Here is a 23033-nt window from a genome sequence, read left to right as displayed (position 1 = left end):
TTCCTGTTCTACTGTAAATCATTTCATTCATAGTAAGAGCCTGGTTCAAGCATCTCCACAGGAACTATTTTAGCTTTTGGTTGATTTTCAATTTCTAGATCCATTTCCATTTCTTGTGTTTCTAATTTTTTTCGCTCATTTCTGCCCATCGTATTCTTTCCTTTTCCAGCTCCTTTTCAGCATTTTTACGTTCAATGTATCCTCTTTGCACTGTATACACTCCATTGGTAGTATGCCTCTAGTAAGCACAGTCCTCTCTGCCTGCAAAGTTTATGGGGCTTTCGAGAATGTGCTCCGCATCCTCTTTTCCAAATATCTGCCAAATCAGATTCTTGTCCCATGTGAAATATTTGATCATGTCACTCACCTTCTGTACTGGACAGTCTCTCGGTTTACTAGATTGAATTTTACCAGTCCTGTTGAATGGAATCCATTTGTCCTTCCAAATCTTTATGTTCCTGCAATTTCCAACCCTCTTCATCAGTCCATTCTCCACTAAGCTCCTAGCACTCATTAAACTCTCGCCAAATCCAGGAAGCAGCCTTTGGTACTTCAGCCCCAAACAATGGCTTCTTGTGCAGATATTTGCCCTTCAAAGGCTTGCTCATCAGCAAGTTGTGTTGAGTCAGAATTCGCCACACTTGTTTGGCCAGCAAAGCTGAATTGAAGTGGTATAAATCCCTAAAACCAAGCCCACCATTATGCTTCTCCTCAATAATCTTTTTCCAGTTCACCCATTGCATCTTTCTGTTCTCATCATGTTCTCCCCTCCGGTATTTGGCCATCATTTTGCTAATATCCTTAGACATTTTCTTGGAGAGTCTGAAACATGACATGGAGTATGTTGGCATAGCCATAATGACTGATTTGAGCATCACCTCCTTACCCACTGGACTTAGCAATCTTTTTTTTTCTCGAAATGATAGGTGATTTTTATAGATTTTCAAAACTATACAATTGCGAGCAAAGGCTCGATGGGGCTATACAAGTAGTGTACTTGGACACTAAGGAATCAAAAGATCCTCATATTGGATTATGCTTAAGGCATATGAGCTAATCCTATTATATATGTAATTATCTTCCTTGTTAGCTAAACAAAAGGAGCACATGTGAAACAACGAGCTTAATTGATGAATATCTTCCAACACAGTTGCTAATGTCATATCATGAGTTTTGCGAGAAAGAATGTAGTTGAGTGTTTATTTGTTTTGGATTTGGACCTCAACCTTTCTCCAACTTAGTATTGCAGCTTTGCTTAGCAGTAGTTTGATAGCTACTAGTTCGTCAATAAGTTGATCTCCTATACTTCTCTCCTTTAACGCCCGACCTTTCAAGGTCTGCTGGTTGTCGTCCACAATTGTGACAGCAATTCCCATTTCTAAGTTATCCTTTAGCTTGTGTATTGCAAACCTCAACCTCATGATGCCTGCAACTATCTCTTGTTGTTGTTGGAAAGGGATCTTTTGTACTGTTGTTTCTTCTGTGCTCATCCTAGCTGCCTTTGTTGTGGCTTCATTGTATTCTAGCCATTCTTGTTGAGCCTTCTAAATCATTGTCAATGGGGGCTGTTGTTTCCCATTGAATTCTCTCCCATTCCTGCTTTTCTAGATCTGCCAAAGGATGCTGACTGTTAGAGCTAAATTATCATTTCCTTCTGGCCTTTTCCTTGCTTCAGCAATCGTGGTCCACCATCTCTGAAAGCATTCTTGTTGTTCCTGAATACCTTCCCACTGAATTGGGGCGATCCCCCACACAAGTTTAACCCTGCTGCAATTGAGTAAGTCTCGCTGTCTACTCCACTTAGTCTACAGACTAGATCCCCTTTCTTTGTTCTAGTGGTGATTGCTTCCCTAACCGGCAATGCCTGATTCATGGATTTCCATAAGAAAATCCTCAACTTATATTTGACATTGAGTTTCCACAAGTGTTTCCATGTCCTTGGACTTTGGTTCCTCCAACTGGTACTAGTCCCCTCCTGTATTCCTCCTTGTTTCCCTGCCTTATTATTCCTTTGGACCTTGTCACTCTAAGCTATGTATCCAGAAATTGCTGTCTTCTCTATCTGACAAGCTTATGGGGATACTCAATATTTTATCTGCATCTTTTTTGTTGAAATTCCTGAAAATTAGATTTCTTTTCCACCTTCTCTGATATATCAGCTCCTCTACCTTTTGTAGATTGCAATCCTGTGGTTTCTGGGTGGTCACTCTTCCTTGAGCGTTGTCTGTGATCCATTTGTCCTCCCATATTCTTGTACTTTTGCCATTACCTATTCTCCTTCTAACTCCTTGCTCCACAAGCTCCCTTGTCCCCATCAAACATTTCCATATCCAAGAAGCATTTCCTGATACCTTACATCGAAAGATAGAGTCTTTAGGATGATATCTTGCCTTGAGGACCTTACTTGCCAGCAGATTGGGCTGAGTGAGTAACCTCCAAACTTGCTTTCCCAGCAGAGCCTTATTAAATGCTTCTAAATCCTTAAACCCCAGTCCTCCATCTTTCTTTTCTTGGGTGAGTTGTCTCCATGAGCTCCAGTGCAATTTGTTTTTCCCATTGGCTTTCCCCCACCAATAGTTTGCCATAATGGAGTTGATTTCCTTACATAACTTGTTAGGCAACTATCGCGCCCTATTTATTATAATAAAATCTAATTTAAGTATTTAGGTGTTAGAAAAATGAAATTTTTATATGGGAAATCAGTTTTTTATTTTAAAGAATAAACAAAAGAAAAGGGCCTAAAATCGGACTTAAAAAGTGCGATAATTTTGGTCCAAAATAATAGTCTAAAAAGGGTTTTTAGGAAAAAATAGGAGTTGCCACTTAATATTGAGTTAAGGTGTACCAAGTCCCCTAAAAATGTATTTTTAATAATAAAAAATAAATGAAACCCTTTTTAGACGACTCCAAGTCTTTTAAAACAAGAGAAAGGAGTTCGGAAGTCACGGTTGAAGAAAGGGAAGACAAAGATTTGATAGAACCAAACCTAAAGCACTCTTTCAACCTAGTCAAAGTTAGTTGCGAGATTTAGCCGAAAATTTTCTTAGTTTAACCTATAAAACTTATCACATTTGGATGTTTCTACATGGATGCAAATCTAGATCTAATAAATATTCAGATGGTCGAAATATCTTTTCAAAATTTAATTGGTGCAAATCACATTAATTATGATGCTGTTATTCTTGATTTTGATGATCACAAAGCACTTTGAAATGTTTATCTAATTCTCTTCAAATATAAGTGTTTTGCTTTTTAGAGAATCAGGTACAAAGGTGTCAAGGAAAGAAAATCAACTAAAAGAAGAAGCAAAAACAGGGCACTCATGTCGGACGTCCGAAAGAAAGCTGTCGGACGTCTGAAAGGATGAAAAACATCAAGAAGGAAACTCTGTCGGACGCTCGTGAGGAAGCATCGGACGTCCGGGAGGATCGGACGCACGCTTCGGACGCACATCGATCGCGTTGGACGTCCGAAAAATTTCGTAAAGTTTTGATGACTCTCTGACGACGTTCGGACGCAGAAGCTGTCGGACAATAAAATCCCATCAGACGTCCGAACGACAACTTGGCTGATTTTCGGACGATGGGATCGGACGATGATTAAGCTGTCGGACGTCCGACAGCCCCAACGGCTAGCTGACTCTTCATCTGTCTTCTATCAGTTGGAAGCATTAATGAAACCCATTTTTTGTCCCCTTTAAATACAAACGATTCTGAACCGTGGAGACCTGAAGCACACTTCATTTACAAGATCTCAAGAGATATTTTAGCTAGAAAATAGTCTCCTAAGCAAGATTTGTTCTCCAAGTAGTGTGAAATTCTTGTAAGCACTTCTCTTGTGTTTGAATTTTTCAATAGTGTAGCTTTGTTGAGGGTTATCTGAGTGATAGTAAAACTTCCTAACTTGACTAAGTGAGGCTTGGGGCAAGGAGGAAGTGATCCCTCCATTGTACATTGAGTTGATTATCTTTCATCAAAGAGAAGGTGCTCATCTTTGTGATTGGTCTTCAAGTTTGAGGAAGTTTGGTAGACAATCAGTTTGATACTCTATCTTATTCCTTTTGTTTAATAAAATTCTCATTGCTTATATACACTCTTATTTCTGATCAACATTGCTCTCTTCTTTAAATTTACTTGGCTGATCACTACTAGAAAAGAAGGTAAATTTTTATTAAAGAAAAAGTACATAAACTCAATAAAGTATTTTTAATCAACCTAATTCACCCCCCTCTTAGGTTGTCTTTGGGCCTTACAATTGGTATCAGAGCTTGGTCTCCTAGAGATTAAGCTCAAGCGGCTTGGAGTAAAGATGACAACCAATCATGCCATGTTTGTTGAGGGGCAATCTGTCATTAGACCTCCCATGTTTACTGGTTCCAATTATGTTAGTTGGAAAGAAAGAATGATTATCTTTTTGTAATCCATTGATATTGAGCTATGATTTATTGTGAATGAAGGACCGCATGATGCTAACGTTCTTGATGCAGATACAGGTTTGTTTCGGCAAAAAATAAGAGATGAGTTGAATGCTCAAGATAGAACCAATCTCACATTGAATGCCAAATCCATGAATGTTCTTTATAGTGTCTTAGATTCAAATGAATCAATTAGAGTAAAAGGATGCAAATCTGTCAAAGAAATGTGGGATAAGCTAAAAGAAATTCATGAGGGTAGTGACAACGTGAGAGAACAGAAAAAGTCTATCTTGGTCACAAAGTATGAATCATTTAAAATAGAACCTCTTGAGGATATTGACAAAATGTATTGCAGGTTCAATGACTTGATCAAAGATTTCGAGGTGTTGGGCAAAGAGTACACCTTGGGAGAGAAAAACAGGAAAATTCTCAATGCATTGGGCAAAGAATGGGAAAGTAAAGTGACTGCAATAGAGGAGGCTAAGGATTTGAATTCTGTGCCTATTGAATCTCTCATTAACTCACTAACCTCCTATGAGTTGAAGTTGAAAACAAAAGTGCAGGAGGAAGAGGACGAGAGAGCAAAGAGAAACATAGCTCTAAAGGCAGCTCAAGGTGAAGATGATCCAACTCAGTTGGATGATGAAGACTCGGATGGTGATGACAACGATCTTGCTCTCATCACAAAAAACTTCAAGAGAATCTTGAATAAAAGGAAGTTTAGAAGGGGAGGACCTAGCAATCAATTCCAGAATCAGTCTTCAAACGCAAGGAACAAAGGAAAACAAGAATTCAACAGAAAACAATTAGACAAATGTTACGAATGTGGACAGTCTGGACACTACGCAAACGAATGCTCCCTAAAGAAAAAGAAAGATGGAAAAACTGATCGAAAGCCAAGGTTCAACAACTTCCAAATTACATGGAATGAATGTAACTCCGAAGGCGAAGTTGAAGAAGAAGAAGAATCAGCTCAAATGGCCTTCATGGCTATTGGAGATAATGAGGAAAAAGGCTCAAACAAGTCCAAATGGTTCATTGACAGTGGCTGTTCAAGGCATATGACCGGTGATCCTTCGTTGTTCATAAAGCTAAAATCAAAATCAAGTGAAAAGGTGACATTTGGTGATGACGTGAAAGCTAAGACAATTGGAATAGGTGATGTTGGTAAGGATGATGAAACTTTTGTTCATAATGTGCTCTTAGTTGATAACTTAGATTATAACTTGTTTAGTGTTAGTCAATTATGTGATAAAGACTTGAATGTGTTGTTCAAAAAGTATGAATGTATTGTGCTTGACTCTAAATATAACGTTGTGTTCAAAGGTAAGAGGTTTAACGATATTTATATTGTTGTTCTTGATAAACTTGATTCATCTAGCTTCCAATGTCTTAAAGTTTCAAATGAAGATCCTTGGTTGTGGCATAGGAGACTTTGTCATTTTAACATGGAATTACTAAAGAAAATTTCGAAAAAGGAGTTGGTTAAAGGCTTGCCAAAAATCAGTTTTGAAAAGGATAAAATTTGTGATGCATGTCAATTTGGGAAGCAAACAAAAATTTCTTTTAAACCAAAGAAGTGTGTATCAACTTCTAAACCTTTGGAACTCTTGCATCTTGATTTATTTGGTCCTACTCAAATTACTAGCTTGGGAGGTAAGAGATATTATTTTGTGATTGTTGATGATTATTCTAGATATACTTGGGTGATATTCCTTGCTCATAAAGATGATGCATTCAAGAATTTTACTTCATTGTTTGCTAAAATGTAAAATCTGCTTGGTTTAAAAATTGTTAGGATAAGAAGTGATAATGCGTCGGAATTCAAGTTTTGTGATTTTCCAGAATTTTGTGATCATAATGGCATAACACATGAGTTTTCTATTGCAAGAATTTCACAGCAAAATGGTGTTGTAGAAAGGAAAAATAGGACACTCCAAGAGGCTGCTAGAACTATGTTGAGTGAATGTAGTTTGCCAAAATATCTTTGGGCTGAAGCGGTAAACACCGCATGTTATGTGATGAATAGAATCCTCTTGAGACCTATTTTGAATAAAACATCTTATGAACTGATTTTTGATAAGAAACCTACGGTTGGATATTTTAAAATTTTTGGTTGTAAATGTTTTATTTTGAATTTAAAGGAACATCTTGGTAAGTTTGAAAAAAAATCTGATGAAGGAATATTTTTGGGATATTGTGAGAACAAAAGAGGATATAGAGTCTTTAATAGAAGAACTCTTGTGATAGAAGAAGCTATACACATAACATTTGATGAAACTAATGATGATAATTCCAAAAGTTCGTGTGAGGATGATGATGTAGGTGTTCGTGAAGGAATGAAAAAGCTAACAATTGGAGATGAAGGAAACTCTAAACCGGAAGCAAAGGAAATGGAGGATGAAGCTCATGAAGATCAAGAAAAGGAAGATGAAGACAAGAATGATGATTCATTCAAAGACCTTCCCAAAGCTAGGAAATTTAGCCAAAATCATCCAAGAGAGCTTATAATTGGTGATCCATCCGAGAAGGTAAAGACTCGTTCCTCATCTAAGAAATTGATAGACAATTTTGCTTTAGTCTCTCTTTTTGAACCTAAAAATATCAATGATGCCTTAAATGATGAAAACTAGATTTTGGCAATGCAAGAGGAACTTAATCAATTTGAGAGAAATGAGGTTTGGACACTTGTTGATAGACCTCAAAATCAACCTATCATTGGCACGAAATGGGTATTTAGAAATAAGTTGGATGATAAAGGTGTAGTTGTAAGAAATAAAGCTAGATTAGTTGCTAAAGGATATGCACAAGAAGAAGGAATTGATTTTGATGAAACATTTGCTCCCGTAGCTAGATTAGAATCGATTAGAATGCTTCTTGCTTTTGCTTGCTTCAAAGGTTTCAAATTGTTTCAAATGGATGTTAAAAGTGCCTTCTTAAATGGTTTTATTGATCAAGAAGTATATGTGGATCAACCCCCCGATTTTGAAAATATAAAATTTTCAAGTCATGTGTTTAAACTCTCAAAAGCATTATATGGACTAAAACAAGCTCCAAGAGCTTGGTATGAAAGATTGAGTGGTTTCTTGATTGAAAATGGTTTCAAAAGAGATATTGTGGACACCACACTTTTTACTAAGCAAGTGTTAAATGATCTTCTTATTGTGCAAATATATGTAGATGATATTATTTTTGGTGCTACTAATGAGTATCTATGCAAGGATTTTTCCACCATTATGCAAAGTGAATTTGAAATGAGTATGATGGGAGAATTAAATTTCTTCCTTGGATTTCAAATACATCAAGCCCTAGAGGGAATTTTTATAAATCAAGCAAAATACACCAAGGAATTGTTGAAAAATTTGGCATGGAGGACTCAAAGCAAGTTGAAACTCCAATGTGCACTTCTACAAAACTTGACAAAGATGAAGAAGGTAAACATGTGGATGAAAAGTACTATAGAGGTATGATTGGAAGCCTACTCTATTTAACCGCAAGTAGACCCGATATTATGTTTGTTGTTTGCTTGTGTGCTAAATTTCAATCTTGTCCAAAAGAATCACATTTGAACGCTGTTAAAAGGATTTTTAGATATTTGAAAGGTACGTTAGACTATGGTCTTTGGTATGCTAGATCTTGTGAATTTGCTTTATATGGATATTAGGATGCGGATTTTGGTGGTTGTCGTGTGGACAGAAAAAGTACTAGTGGAACTTGTCACTTTCTTGGTAATTGCTTAGTTTCTTGGTTTAGCAAAAAATAAAATGCAATCTCTTTGTCTACAACCGAAGCGGAATATATTGCCGCTAGTGCATGTTGTACTCAACTTTTATGGATGAAACATACCTTGAATGATTTTGGATTGTTATATGACTGCATGCCTATATTCTGTGATAATACTAGTGCTATCAATTTGACCAAAAATCCAATTCATCATTCTAGGACAAAACATATAGATATAAAGCACCACTTTATTCGTGATCTTGTTCAAAAAGGTGAAGTTTGTGTGAATTATGTTTGTTCTAAAGATCAAATTGCTGATATTTTTACAAAAACTTTGCCACTGGATCAATTCATTCATTTAAGATCAAAATTAGGGATAATCGAAAAATCATCTTAAAAATTTTTCTGTTCTAAGCTTTCGGACGTCCGAAAGCAGATGAACGGACGTCCGATAATGTTCTTCAGCTATTTTCCCAGAATGCACCTGTTCGGACGAAACTGTCGGACGCACGACTTCGTTCGGCCGTCCGACAGTGCAACGGTACACTTTTTAAAGTAACTTCCCTCCTCATTTGCTTCAGACCCTTTTTCTTCTCCTTTCTCTCGGACGAAAACTGTCTCTCATTTTCACTCTCAATTCATGCTATTCTGAAGCACTTATTCCAAAATTGACTCAACCAAAAACTTTTCCTGATCATTGCGAGTTCATCTTCCTGATCTTTTCACCAAATCTCATCACATTTCGACAGTTCCCAAATTTCCCTCAAAACCCTATTTTCCCATAGCCATTCTGTTCAATCATCTTCAAGGCTCGTTTACCCCAAAATTCTTGTGTGATTCACTCCCATACTACTGTGTGCATCATTAGCATCATACATCTCACGCATTTCACACAATGGTGAATCTAAGAGGAGGAAAAGTGCCTGCCGGACGCAAACACACACTCAGGGATGAGGATGCTGATTCTCCTAGGGCCAAAAGATCCTCCAAACGTGTCAAAAAGGGAGCAGTAAAGGCTCAAACTTCACAGCCTTCTGCTCAGCCTGAATCCGGACAAGGGACTACATCTCAACCGCCCTCCCAATCAACCACAGTCTCCTCATTCTTTGATGATGCTGCCAAAGAAAAACACTCCTGGATATCCCAAAAAGGTTTCATTCCTCAACGTACCATAAATCCCTCTGAATTTCGCAAGATAGGTTTAGAGTCCATTCCGCGTCTCTTTGAATTCCAGAAATGGTCACATATCATTTCCATGCCTAACGTTTATTACCCTGAAATGCTATATCAATTCTTTGCCAATCTTAGGAAAGGCACTGACCACACTGAAATTATGTCCAGGATAAATGGGGTAGATTTAGTGTTTGATCCTGAGATTGTGAATGCTATTTTAAATACTGTTATTGAACCAGGATGCAAAAGTAAAATTGTCAATTTCTTTTCTTATGAAGAGCATCCTACTGCTGATAATCACTTTGATAGTGCTAAGATGTTGTCTTATTTTCAAAAGAAGTTTTCTGCCCCTGCTGATGCAAAACTAAATGACCTTGCTCCTGTGAATCTCATTGATTTCTCAATCATTTCAAATTTGTTTGTGCCTACCGATGGTCATAGGACAGATGCCAATAAAATGGAGCTGTATCTTCTTTATTGTTTTCGAGAAAAAATTCGCATTGGTTTTGGCTTTGTCATTTGCAAGTTTTTACTTCGCTTTACCACTGATTCTCGTAGAAAACTGTCTTATGGAAAATTTCTTCAGAAGATTTTTGAGTTTTACAAAGTACCCATCCTTGGTGTTTGTCCCAAAGAAACGTTTTCTTCTGCCTTTACTAAGGCTTATTTTGAGCGCAAGAATCTTGTCTTTAGGGATAATATGTGGGCTTATAAGGGAGCCACGTCTAATGAACCTAGATCTAAGGTTGCACATGATCCCCTTCACACTCCATCCTCTGTTGCACTGACTTCTATTCATCTTAGGAAGACTGCCACTAAGGCATCTTCTTCTTCAAATTCTGAAGTGGTTGAGCTCTTTCGAGATCTTAAACAACATGTTCTACTTCTTGAACATGGTCTCATGCTCACTATGTCATCCGAGCAACAAGCAGACTTCCTGGATAAAAAGAATCTTCTCTTTCCCTCACCTGTGGTTGAGGAAGTTCCTCATGGCAAAGAGTCACGCTCTACTGATCCCAGTTCATCAGCTCTTATTCGCTCTATGAGTCCTACTCCTATCGACCTCACCTCTACTCCCGTGGCACCTCATGATCCTTCCACATCTGACAAATGCAAGAAATCAGTTGGTGAAGATGTTGAAGATGATGAAGACACTGAGGAGGAGGATCTCTCTCAGTATCTGCTTACTCGAAGGACGCCTGGATCCATTTAGTTTACCATTTAGGATCACTAGCCCTATTAGGATCATTTGCATTCTGTTTGACTATTTTCTATTTGCTGGATGTTAGATGACTGTCTCGGACTTTTTTTTGTTTCTTTGATTCTGGTGCTTGTAATGTTCAAAACTGGATATGTGGATGTAATGTTTGTGATGATCGTAAACTATTTTGTTATGAATGTTTAGTTCTTTTTCATGTTACTGGTTCTTGTAATGTCTCTTTGCCTTTTGACTTTTGTGATAACAAAAAGAGGGAGAGATATGAAGATATGAATATGGATATGTGCGGGATGCGTTGAATTGGCTGGACAGTTGGTAAAATGTCGGTTGCTTAACTGTTTTTGGATGATTGAATAAATCTGTGAAGTAGCCAAGTGAGGGGGAGTTTTTCAATTTTTGTTCTACGATTGACTAAGTAAGGGGGAGCTTTTGTCAAATGAGAAAGGGGGAGACTATTTGTAATCATCAAATTTCATTTCAAACCATTGTTTTGTCATCATCAAAAAGGGGGAGAATGTTATTCTTGATTATGATGATCACAAAGCACTTTGAAATGTTTATCTAATTCTCTTCAAATATAAGTGTTTTGCTTTTTAGAGAATCAGGTACAAAGGTGTCAAGGAAAGAAAATCAACTAAAAGAAGAAGCAAAAACAGGGCACTCATGTCGGACGTCCGAAAGGATGAAGAACATCAAGAAGGAAACTCTGTCGGACGCTCGTGAGGAAGCATCGGACGTCCGGGAGGATCGGACGCACGCTTCGAACGCACATCGATCGCGTTGGACGTCCGAAAAATTTCACAAAGTTTTGATAACTCTCTGACGACGTTCGGACGCAGAAGCTGTCGGACAATAAAATCCCATCAGACGTCCGAACGACAACTTGGCTGATTTTCGGATGATGGGATCGGACGATGATTAAGTTGTCGGACGTCCGACAGCCCCAACGGCTAGCTGACTATTCATCTGCCTTCTATCTGTTGGAAGCATTAATGAAACCCATTTTTGGTCCCCTTTAAATACAAACGATTCTGAACCGTGGAGACCTGAAGCACACTTCATTTACAAGATCTCAAGAGATATTTTAGCTAGAAAATAGTCTCCTAAGCAAGATTTGTTCTCCAAGTAGTGTGAAGTTCTTGTAAGCACTTCTCTTGTGAATGAATTTTTCAATAGTGTAGCTTTGTTGAAGGTTATCTGAGTGATAGTAAACTTCCTAACTTGACTAAGTGACGCTTGGGACAAGGAGGAAGTAATCCCTCAATTGTACATTGAGTTGATTATCTTTCATCAAAGAGAAGGTGCTCATCTTTGTGATTGGTCTTCAAGTTTGAGGAAAGCTTGGTAGACAATCGGTTTGATACTCTATCTTATTCCTTTTGTTTAATAAAATTCTCATTGCTTATATACACTCTTATTTCTGATCAACATTGCTCTCTTCTTTAAATTTACTTGGCTGATCACTACTAGAAAAGAAGGTAAATTTTTATTAAAGAAAAAGTGCATAAACTCAATAAAGTATTTTTAATCAACCTAATTCACCCCCTCTTAGGTTGTCTTTTGGCCTTTCAGATGCCTAAAATGATCCTTAGAAGAGGTTACGGATATGCAAAGATGAGACTTGAAGAAAAGAAGAATTATAATAAATATACGTGACTTAAAAGAGAGGAATGTAACATAATAGGTACGGGGGACTAAGATTCGTAACTTCAATTTTCCTTTTTATAGAGGAAATATGAGCGGGCTAAGATTAGGAAGCCACACTCATCCATTTCTCATATTTGAAGGGTGACTCTCTAACCTAATCAAGTAAATGAACTAACCTACTTCTAATTTTCTAAATGAAATGTAAGTCTAAATGTCATGTTTCGCACACATAGGGATAATGAAGGTAATATATAAGAGATATCATGTAAGATGAGAAAATATCCTAAAAATAAAAAATATGCATAAAATGCGATGAATGTCACGCAAAGAATGTGAATCTAATGCAGAAACGGTCTAAAGAGTCTAGCATTGAACTAACCCATTTCTACAAGTCTTCACTAGTGTTGGACTAGTGAGAAATCGGGGGAAGGCCACAACTAGTGTTAGACTAGTGTGGTGACGTCTGCATTTATTATAAATAAATAAATTATATGAAACATAATTAAAACAAATAAACACATAATGCACATAAAACACATATCACATTGGCATAATTTCTAGATGCAAAATCCTAATGAAAGCGAATAAACACGTAAACACACAAGCATGCAAGCACACAAGCAAATAAACACAAATAAAAACCTAACTATTACATTCGGGGTCCTAATTACATCTAGGGAGAAATTAAAATAATAATAACCTAACTATTACATTTATCTAACTAAATACATTTTTAGCAAAAATTGAAACCTATCTATTACATAGACTAGTTAAATACATGTCTTGAACACCTATCTATTACAATTTGACATTTTAATACCTCTCAAATAATTATAAAAAATTAAATAAAATAAATGAAACTTAAAATGAATAAAAATGAATAATGATGAACAAAAGAAAAAACACTCAAAACATGCAATTGCACATAAAACATATTGGAGCATATAAAAGAATTTAAAATAATAAAAGAGATTACCTCCCTTGAAGTTATGGTTAAATGGGGTGAAATTTGCCCTAATTATGCTCCAAAATCAACAAAATAATCAAGACACCAATTTAATTATAAAGAAATGAAAATAATCATGCAATCTACCAATTAAAGCACTTGAATGAAGTATAATTAACAATTAAAGAAGAAAAGTAACTTGTATTTAAGAAATCAACACTACTAGGGACCTAATTACAAAAAGTAAGAAAGTTTTGGTGGTCAAATTATGTATTATTACAAAATTTAAGGGTCAAAATTAAAGAAAAATGAAATTTAGGGACAAAATTACAATTAAAATAGGGACCTGATTGAAAGAAAACTAAATTTTTTAGGGCTTTAGTATAATTATTTAAAATCATAGGGACTGATTTGCAAATTCATTTCTGGTCTTTCAAATCTAACAGGCCACTTGGGTCATTTTTCCTCTTCTTGGGCCAAAAACTCCCTAAGCCCGGTTGAAAACCCAAGAAAATCAGCGGACCAGCCTTCATTTTTCAACAACAAACCCAACCCAATGAATGGGTTCTAATCTACCAAACCCATGCTAAAACCCATAAGAAATAAACCAAAACCCACTTCTAAAACCCAAACAAAATAGACCATATTTTTATACCAAAATCCAACCAAAATAATAAATCTATTGAATTTATTAAATCTTAAATTTCATCCTAAAATTCATAAATAATCTGTTCAAAAATCATATTAAAACATGCCAAAGAAAATTAAAATTTAAAGGGGCAGAGTTGATTGATTTTTCCAATTTTTTTGGGCTATATCAGAATTATTTAGAAATTTGGGGGCAACAATGCAATTTTTGGAAATTTCCATGCATCTCCTTCTAAGCTTTCTCCTCCATTCTGCAAATTCGGAAGCTTTCTTGCTGCAGTTTTCTTAGCAGCTTATTCAACACAAGTATTCATGCAAAACTCAAACAAAATCCATGAATTTATCAACTAAAACCCAACAAGAATCACAACCCAACAAGGAAATAACACAAAAACATGAGATTAAAGGCTCAAAATCCCCCCTTCCTTTAGATTCACAAGTAGAAAGAAAAGCAGCCAGCTTTCATTTACGGGTTCCAAACAAAGCCCCCTAAATATAGCTTTGATTATAAAGATGACAAAGATAGACATTCATAATTGATGACTTTTACATTATCTTGTCGGTTTCATCATCTCCTTAGTAATAAGATGCATCAGACCAATGAGGAGCATAAAGTATGTACAAAATTCATGAAACAATAATCCAAGAAAAGGTTCCTATATGGCGAGTTTAATTTTTGCATGTGGATTATAACGAGCAAAGGAAAGGATCTTGACTTACCTAAACTTGAATTTTCGAGAAGGTGAAAGCCACGGAGTGAACAGGGGTTGCTTCTGTGGAATTCTCGCAAATTCAAAGGTGTATCAGTCGAGCAGATCTATGATTTTGGGGAGCAAATTCGAAGGCTTTTTTTGATCTTTTCTGCAAAATATTTCTAAATGAAATTTCTCCCTCTAACTCCCTAGTTTGCACAGAAATGGAATTTTTTTTTAAAAGAATCTAAGATGATGGAGATCTTCGAGTCCAAAGATGGCTGAAAATCAGCCCTTTTTGCGAAAATTTTTCTGCAGATTCTTTTTCTTCCTCTCTCCCTTTTCCTCGGTTTCTCTCTATTTTTCACTTTTCTCTCTGCCGCCCCCTCTCTTTTGTTCTCTCTTTAGGGCTGCGTTTGAAGCTTTTTATAGAGACAAAATCCTCCAAAACCTAGGATCAAAGATGGAGGTTGATAGGTCATAATTTGTTGCTAAATTTATAATTATTTTCTCCTTGATTTTAGCCAAATATTGTTTTAATTGTCGGATTCAACTTATATTTGGTGTTTTATGTTAATTGTAGGGCATTGGAGTAAAAAGTGCTAAAAATGGGTGATTTTCTTAGAGTTGATTGTCAAGCGCAAGTTTTCCAAATCAAGATGGAGTCTACATGGAGTATTGATTGAAGATTAGGAAACTGTCACTTTTTATTAGATGTCTTATTAGGAAACAATTGGCATTATTCTTGGAGTTACCTTAGTCAATTAGAATTCTAGTATCGGTTGACCAAGTAAGAAACCGAATTGGTAGTACTTATAGTAGGGGAAGCCGGCATCCCGCATGATGGAAACCTAGAAGGGAGCCGCAGGGCTCTTTCTTTTAATTTTTTATTTCTATAGTATTTCTCTTATCAAATTCTTATGTGGCTGGCTTTGGAAAACTGTTGTGAATTGTTTCAATTGTCCATGCACAAATAAATTCCTTTTCTAGTCAAGGAACACCGAGGATTTGGTTCAACTATCACTGTGAGATCTAATTAATTTTATTTATTTCCTCTATTCTTTGATATTTGTACGTTTTCTACTTTATAGAGTATGATTATTGTGTGTGATTGAATAGGTGCACAATATTTAATTATACACGTAATCTATTTGCTAATTAGGATAGTTGAATTCGTAATTGTTTGACTGTTCTAATCCTGGTAGCAATTGGCATAATTGGGTTTGTGTTAGGGAAGCGTATGATCTAATTTAAACAAACTCTCGTAGCGTGTTTGTTGGTTAGAGTTGGGCTTTTCTAATTCTTAATGCAATTGAGGAATTAAATCCTACGATTGTACTTAGAGTTATTTCTTGATTAGAAAAATCATTAACGGTCGTACCTTGACTATCCAAAAAGTAAGAAAGAGCTGATTGTTTACCACGTGTATGACAACTATAACCAATCTATTAATAAGTAATTGAATTATCTTTGTATCGATAATCAGTTGAATGGACTGTGTCGGAAAGGTTGCACTTTTGGCTAGAGTCGTACTTGTTATTGATTAATTCCTATTTATTTTTGTTAGTTATTTTATTAGTTGGTTAAGTAGTTATTTTTATATTTTATAAAACTCGCTCTGTAAGACCCGAAGACAACCAATGAGACAATTAACAAGAAAGCAAGGCTGCTTGGGAGTAGAAGAGATAATCAATTTAAAGAGTACAAACGTAACAGTAAGTAAATAAAAAGGAAGGAATTGCAAACCAATTAACCACACAGCTCCTCTTGAGCTTGTAGATTAATTCAAACAAGCTACTTCAAGTTGATGAATTACAATCACTCTTGTGTACAAAGGAAGGTTCACCTCCTCCTTGCCCCGAAATCCACTCGGTCAAGTCAGGACGTTTTACTATCCCTCAGGACAACCCTCACAGAGCTACACTCATGAAAGATTCACTCACAAATGAAAAGCTTACAAGAACCTCACACCACTAAGACTACAAATCTTCTTTGAAGAGTATTTTCTCACTAAAATCTCTCTAGATCCTTTGTATCTTCAGTGTGCCAAAGTTATTTGAAATATCTGACCAACCACTATTTATATAGAGCCAAGAAAGTGCCTCATAAATGCTTTCAACGGATAGAAAGTAGCTGAACAGTCAACTATCCGTTGGCAGTGTCGGACGTCCGATAGCCTTGTTTTATGCGTCCGACAGCAGGCAGAGAGTTTAAGAGATTTTCTTCAATTCTTTCGGACGTCCGGTAGGCTGGTTTTCTGCGTCCGAAGGTATGATGTAAAATTGGAAATTTTTCTTCAATTCCTTAGGACGTCCGGTAGGCTGGTTTTCTGCGTCCGAAGATACTCAATGGTTGTCGGACGTCCGATGCAGTCTTTTTGAGCGTCCGACAGCTTTCAGCAACCTTTGTCTTCTTTCAATAGCACTTGTTCATGGAATCATATAACTTCATAACTGAAAATATTTCTTGGAGAGATATTAGTATCATCCATTTGTTTTGTAAATATCAAAAGATAGGGATCAAAATTAACATTCTCCCCCTTTTTGATGATGACAAAACAATGGATGGAAAGAAAAAAAAATAAGTATAAGCTCCCCTTCAATCATCGCAACCAAAACTTTTAAGAACCAAACTCATAATCTCAGAGTAACTCCCCCTTACACATTGCATCCATCTCTCCCTCTTTTTGTCATCATAAGATGAGAGTAATAACCAGCAACCATAATCCAATAAAAATAACAGAGAATCCAATATTTCAAACAAAAACAGAGAAATGATACCAGAATTCAGTAATACCAACATACCAACATATCACAGAGAGATTAGCAAATTATCGTTAGATCAGAATAGTTCTTTCCTCTCCCTTTTTGACATCATACAGATTCAGTAGTATTCAAAAATATCAGCAAAAACTCAGATCAAAGTATCAGAAATATCAAAAGAGAAAAAAAATATAGTGAACAAGAATCACTGCAATGATTAACAAAATCTCCTACTTGTTAAAGTTAGCATCATGTCTAACTATCCACATGCATTTCATGCCTTTTTTTATATTCTTTCTCACATAACAATCACTTTTCATGTGACCTTTTTGACAACAGAAATTACACATAATCAAGGAGTGATTCACATGAACGGGTTTAATAAATCGGACTTGCCTTTTCCTGTGGATAGCAAATTCATTGGAATTAGAATTCAACATATTCTTTTGAAAACAGACTTATTTCTTGTGTTTAAGCAACTCATTTAGACCATCCATTTTTTTTTTCAAATCACCTTGTTCCTTTTTGAACAATTCACAAAGCTTTGTTTTTCTATCAAGCTCAAAGTGTAAAGCAGTTTCACTCTTTTTGAAGTAATCATTTTCAGCTTTCAACTTTTTATTTTGTTGAAAAAGATTTGCATTATCTCGAAGCAAAAAATTAATTTTCTGTTTTAACTTCTTGTTTCTAACATAAGATTCTTTCAAACTATCATGCAATTTTATAATGAAAGATTCAAGATTATCATCAGTTTCATCATCACTTTCAAATTGAGAGTTACAAGATGTTACTTCATCATCTCCAATGGCCATAAAAGTCAATTGAGCAGATTCTTCATCCTCTTCAATTTCACCATCGGAGTTGCACTCATTCCATGTGAATTGAAATTTGTTGAATCTTGGTTTTCTTCCTTCTTTCTTCTTCATCACTGGACATTCACTTGCATAGTATCCAGGTTGGCCACATTCAAAGCACTTATCATTTTGTTTTTTGTTAAACTCTAGCTTCCCTTTGTTTCTCAGGTTGTTGAACTAATTCGGGAGTGAATTGCTAGGTCCACCTTTTCTGAATCTCCTCTTGTTGAGTATTCGTTTGAAACTTCTTGTGATGAGTGCGATATCATTGTCATCACCTTCTGCATCTTCTTCATCTAGGGAGGTAGAATCATCTTCATCTTGAGATGCCTTTAGAGCAATGCTCTTTCTTACTTTCGCATCCTCATCCTCTTGCATTTTGGACTTAAGTTTCAGCTCATAAGAGGTTAGAGAATTAATAAGAGATTCAATAGGCATAGTATTCAAATATTTAACCTCCTCAATAGCAGTCACTTTATTTTCCCAATCATTGGACAATGCATTCAGAATTTTTCTATTTTTCTCACCAAGAGAATATTCTTTTTCTAGCACCTCTAAATCCTTAATGAGGTCATTGAATCTACAATACATCTCATCAATGTTTTCATGTGGTTGCACCTTGAAAGATTCATACTTTGTAACTAAAATGGACTTCTTTTGTTCTCTAATATTCTCACTACCTTCATGAATTTCTCTCAGTTTATCCCAAATTTCCTTGGCTGACTTGCAGCCTTTGACTCTCATAAATTCATTTGAGTCTAAAGCACAATATAACACATTCATGGCTTTTGCATTTAATGTGAGATGAGCTCTATCCGCAGCAGTCAGTTCATTTCTTGTTTTTGATCTAGATCTCTGAGTATTTTCATCTATAAGAGAGGTATCATATGGACCTTCACTAATAATAAATCACAATTCAATATCAATAGATTACAAAAAGATAATCATTCTTTCTTTCCAACTCATATAATTTGACCCATTAAACATAGGTGGTCTAATCACAGATTGTCCTTCCAAAAATATAGCATTATTGGTTGTCATCTTTACTCCAAAGCCGATTGAGCTTAATCTCAAGGAGACCAAGCTCTGATACCAATTGTAAGACCCGAAGACAACCAATGAGACAATTAACAAGAAAGCAAGGCTGCTTGAGAGTAGAAGAGATAATCAATTTAAAGAGTACAAACGTAACAGTAAGTAAATAAAAAGAAAGGAATTGCAAACCAATTAACCACACAGCTCCTCTTGAGCTTGTAGATTAATTCAAACAAGTTACTTCAAGTTGATGAATTACAATCACTCTTGTGTACAAAGGAAGGTTCACCTCCTCCTTGCCTCGAAATCCACTCGGTCAAGTCAGGCCGTTTTACTATCCCTCAGGACAACCCTCACAGAGTTACACTCATGAAAGATTCACTCACAAATGAAAAGCTTACAAGAACCTCACACTACTAAGACTACAAATCTTCTTTGAAGAGTATTTTCTCACTAAAATCTTTCTAGATCCTTTGTATCTTCAGTGTGCCAAAGTTATTTGAAATATCTGACCAACCACTATTTATATAGAGCCAAGAAAGTGCCTCATAAATGCTTTCAACGGATAGAAAGTAGCTGAACAGTCAACTATCCGTTGGCAGTGTCGGACGTCCGATAGCCCTGTTTTATGCGTCCGACAGCAGGCAGAGAGTTTAAGAGATTTTCTTCAATTCTTTCAGACGTCCGGTAGGCTGGTTTTCTGCGTCCGAAGGTATGATGTAAAACTGGGAATTTTTCTTCAATTCCTTAGGACGTCCGGTAGGCTGGTTTTCTGCGTCCGAAGATACTCAATGGTTGTCGGACGTCCGATGCAGTCTTTTTGAGCGTCCGACAGCTTTCAGCAACCTTTGTCTTCTTTCAATAGCACTTGTTCATGGAATCATATAACTTCATAACTGAAAATATTTCTTGGAGAGATATTAGTATCATCCATTTGTTTTGTAAACATCAAAAGATAGGGATCAAAATCAACACGCTCATACTCTGAATTCTAGAAGAAACGAATTATCACCATTCCCTGTGGATTCGACCCTACTTACCACTGTATACAAAACTTATATCTCTCTTGAGTAGGTATTTATTATTACACAGGCTCGACACCTCTCAATTTTCGGTGCTATTGCCGGGGACTGGCGTTAGTTAATTTTTTTTTCTTTCTGAGTTCATCTTATTTTTGAATTTTTGGTTTTTTTTTCTTTTCTTTCTCGATTTTATGCCCCGTTTCTCTTATGCAGGTGAATTAATTTTCGATCCTGAGATTGAGAAGACTACGCATAGTGCCACCTCGAGTGATTCTGATCAAGAAAACGTTGTTATGGCTAATGCTCGAACTTTAAAGGAGTTGGCTGCTCCAAATTTAAATCAGCAGTCATTATGCATTATCTTTCCAAATTTAGATGATAATACCCCTTTTGAATTAAAGTCTGGTCTAATTCACCTTTTACCTTCTTTTCATGATTTTTCAGGTGAGGAGCCTTATAAGCACTTGCAGGAATTTGATGTAGTATGCACAAGTATGAAACCTCCCGAAATTACTGAAGAGCAGATAAAAATGTGAGCATTTCCTTTTTCCCTCAAGGACGCAACAAAAGATTGGTTGTATTATCTACCACCAGGTAGTATAACAACCAGAGACTAGTTAAAGAAGAAATTTTTGGAAAAAATTTCCTTGTGTCCAGAGCCGCCAGTCTGAGGAAGGAAATATGTGGTATTACTCAGCATTCGGGAGAGTCTCTCTATGACTATTGGGAGAGATTCAAGAATCTGTGTACTATATGCCCCTAACACCAGATTAGCGAGCATCTCCTGATTCAATATTTCTATGAAGGTTTGCTATATATAGATAGAAGTCTTATAGATGCTGCCAGTGGAGGTGCTTTGATGAATAAGACCCCCCAAGATGCTTGGGAATTGATAGAAAGGATGGCAGAAAATTCTCAACAATTTGGCACAAGGGAGAATGTCCATACTCGTCGAGTAAATGAGGTAAATGTCTCATCAATTCAACAACAAATATCTGAATTAACTTCGGTTATTCGACAGTTGGCTGTAGGAAATTTGTAGCATGCTAAAGCATGTGGTATTTGTAAGGACACGAGTCATCCCATAGATTGGTGCCCAGTGTTACAAGATGAAGGAGTTGAACAAGTGAGCATGGCTGACAACGCGCCCGCGTCTCGTAGGCAGTGTGACTCTTATTCCAACACGTATAATCCGAATTGGAGAGACCATCCGAATTTCAGTTATAGAGGCAACAAGCAGCAAAATTCTTTTTCCAATAGGCAGCAAGGATTTCAACCACGGTACCCCTCCAAATCTCAATCTCATTCGTCAAATGCTGACATGTCTTTGGAGAATATAGTCAAGACATTGGTTGCCAACACCACGCAACTCCAGTAAAATGCCATTCAGTACCAACAAAGGACGGACACGAGCATAAGAAACATAGAAAATCATTTGAGTCAGATGGCTTCTACACTACATTGTTTGGAGTCTCAAGAGAAAGGAAGACTTCCATCTCAACTTGAAGTTAACCCAAAGAACGTGAGTGCCATGACCCTCAGAAGTGGAAAAGAAATTAACGGGCCTACTGTTCTAAAGGATAAGAGTCAAGATCAAATTCAAAAAGAGATGGAAGATGAAAGGTGTGAATTGGTATCTACACTAAGCAAATTGATTTCTCCAATTTATGAAAAATTTTCCTAACAAACCATCATCGACTTTAAGGAAGATGAGAGTGTAATCATCCTGACAAGTGACATAGAGCTGCAAGAGTCTTAAAGGGAATTGAAGTGCAAGAAATAAAACCCCAACATCAAATCGGTCAAATGAATGAATTTAGTGAACAATCTCCAAATGCGATGACATCTCCTCCATTCCTTAATCAATATTTTCCTGACTCTTATTCTTTAATTCTTGTTAGTGAGATTGACTTTATTATACCAGAAGATTTTGAATTTCATGACAGGAATAAGTTAAGAGTTGCGATGACAAAATATCTCCAACCAATATATGCTCGTGATGGAGGAGTAAGTGAAGAATTAAGGTCATTACTTATTTGTTTGGCGCCATCTACTAATCCATGGAAGACCGTATCTCGTGTGCTCAATGATTACTCGATTTACGAGGGTTATCAGGACTACATAGAAGATAAAACACTGAAACGAGCTACACGATTTTATCTTTCGTGAATAAACATGGCAATGTCTAACCAAAGACATTAAAGAAAGGCGCTTATTGGGAGGCAACCCAATCCATTTTTTTAGTGGTTTGTTAAATGTTTTTTTTTATGTGTTTCAATATGTTCTGTCAGATTTTTCATATTTGGTGGTTTAATTTTTTGTTGTTGATGATTAGCAGACTTCCTCTCGACATGACGCACCCGCATCTAAAGGGCACGTGGTAATGCACAAATAAACTCCACCATCAGAAGACTCGAGAGCAGTTAGGCGTGCCCATGTCAATTAGGCATGCCTAAGGGAGGCAATTTTCGTCTATGGACAGAAGACTCTCCAATAGTTAGGCATGCCCACGTCAAGTGGTTACGCTTAAGGAACTTAATTTCCGAGAGTTGGTCAGAAGACTCAAGAGCAGTTAGGTGTGCCCACGTCTAACGTAGTAGTTCGAAAAAAAAATCACTGCCTATCCTTTCTTTTCTTTTCCTTTCTTTCTTTTTTCTTCTCTTGTATCTCTTTTCTTCCTCTCGGACCAAGACGCGGCTGCCTCGTAAGCTCGCCATCGTCTCCTTCTCCGCTGCCAATCACCGCTCGCGGCGCTCTACTCTCGGTCGCTGCCAATCACCGCTCGCATACCATCGCTGCCACACCATGCTTCCATCGCTAGCCACCACCTATGACCATCTCTGATTTTGGTTTGAGGGTAGTGGAGGTCTACCATATTGGTTTCACACCACTACTCTC

This window comes from Coffea eugenioides, chromosome 6 (genome assembly GCF_003713205.1).
Source record: "Coffea eugenioides isolate CCC68of chromosome 6, Ceug_1.0, whole genome shotgun sequence".
Lineage (NCBI taxonomy): Eukaryota > Viridiplantae > Streptophyta > Magnoliopsida > Gentianales > Rubiaceae > Coffea > Coffea eugenioides.
Note: the sequence above shows the minus strand (reverse complement) of the source record.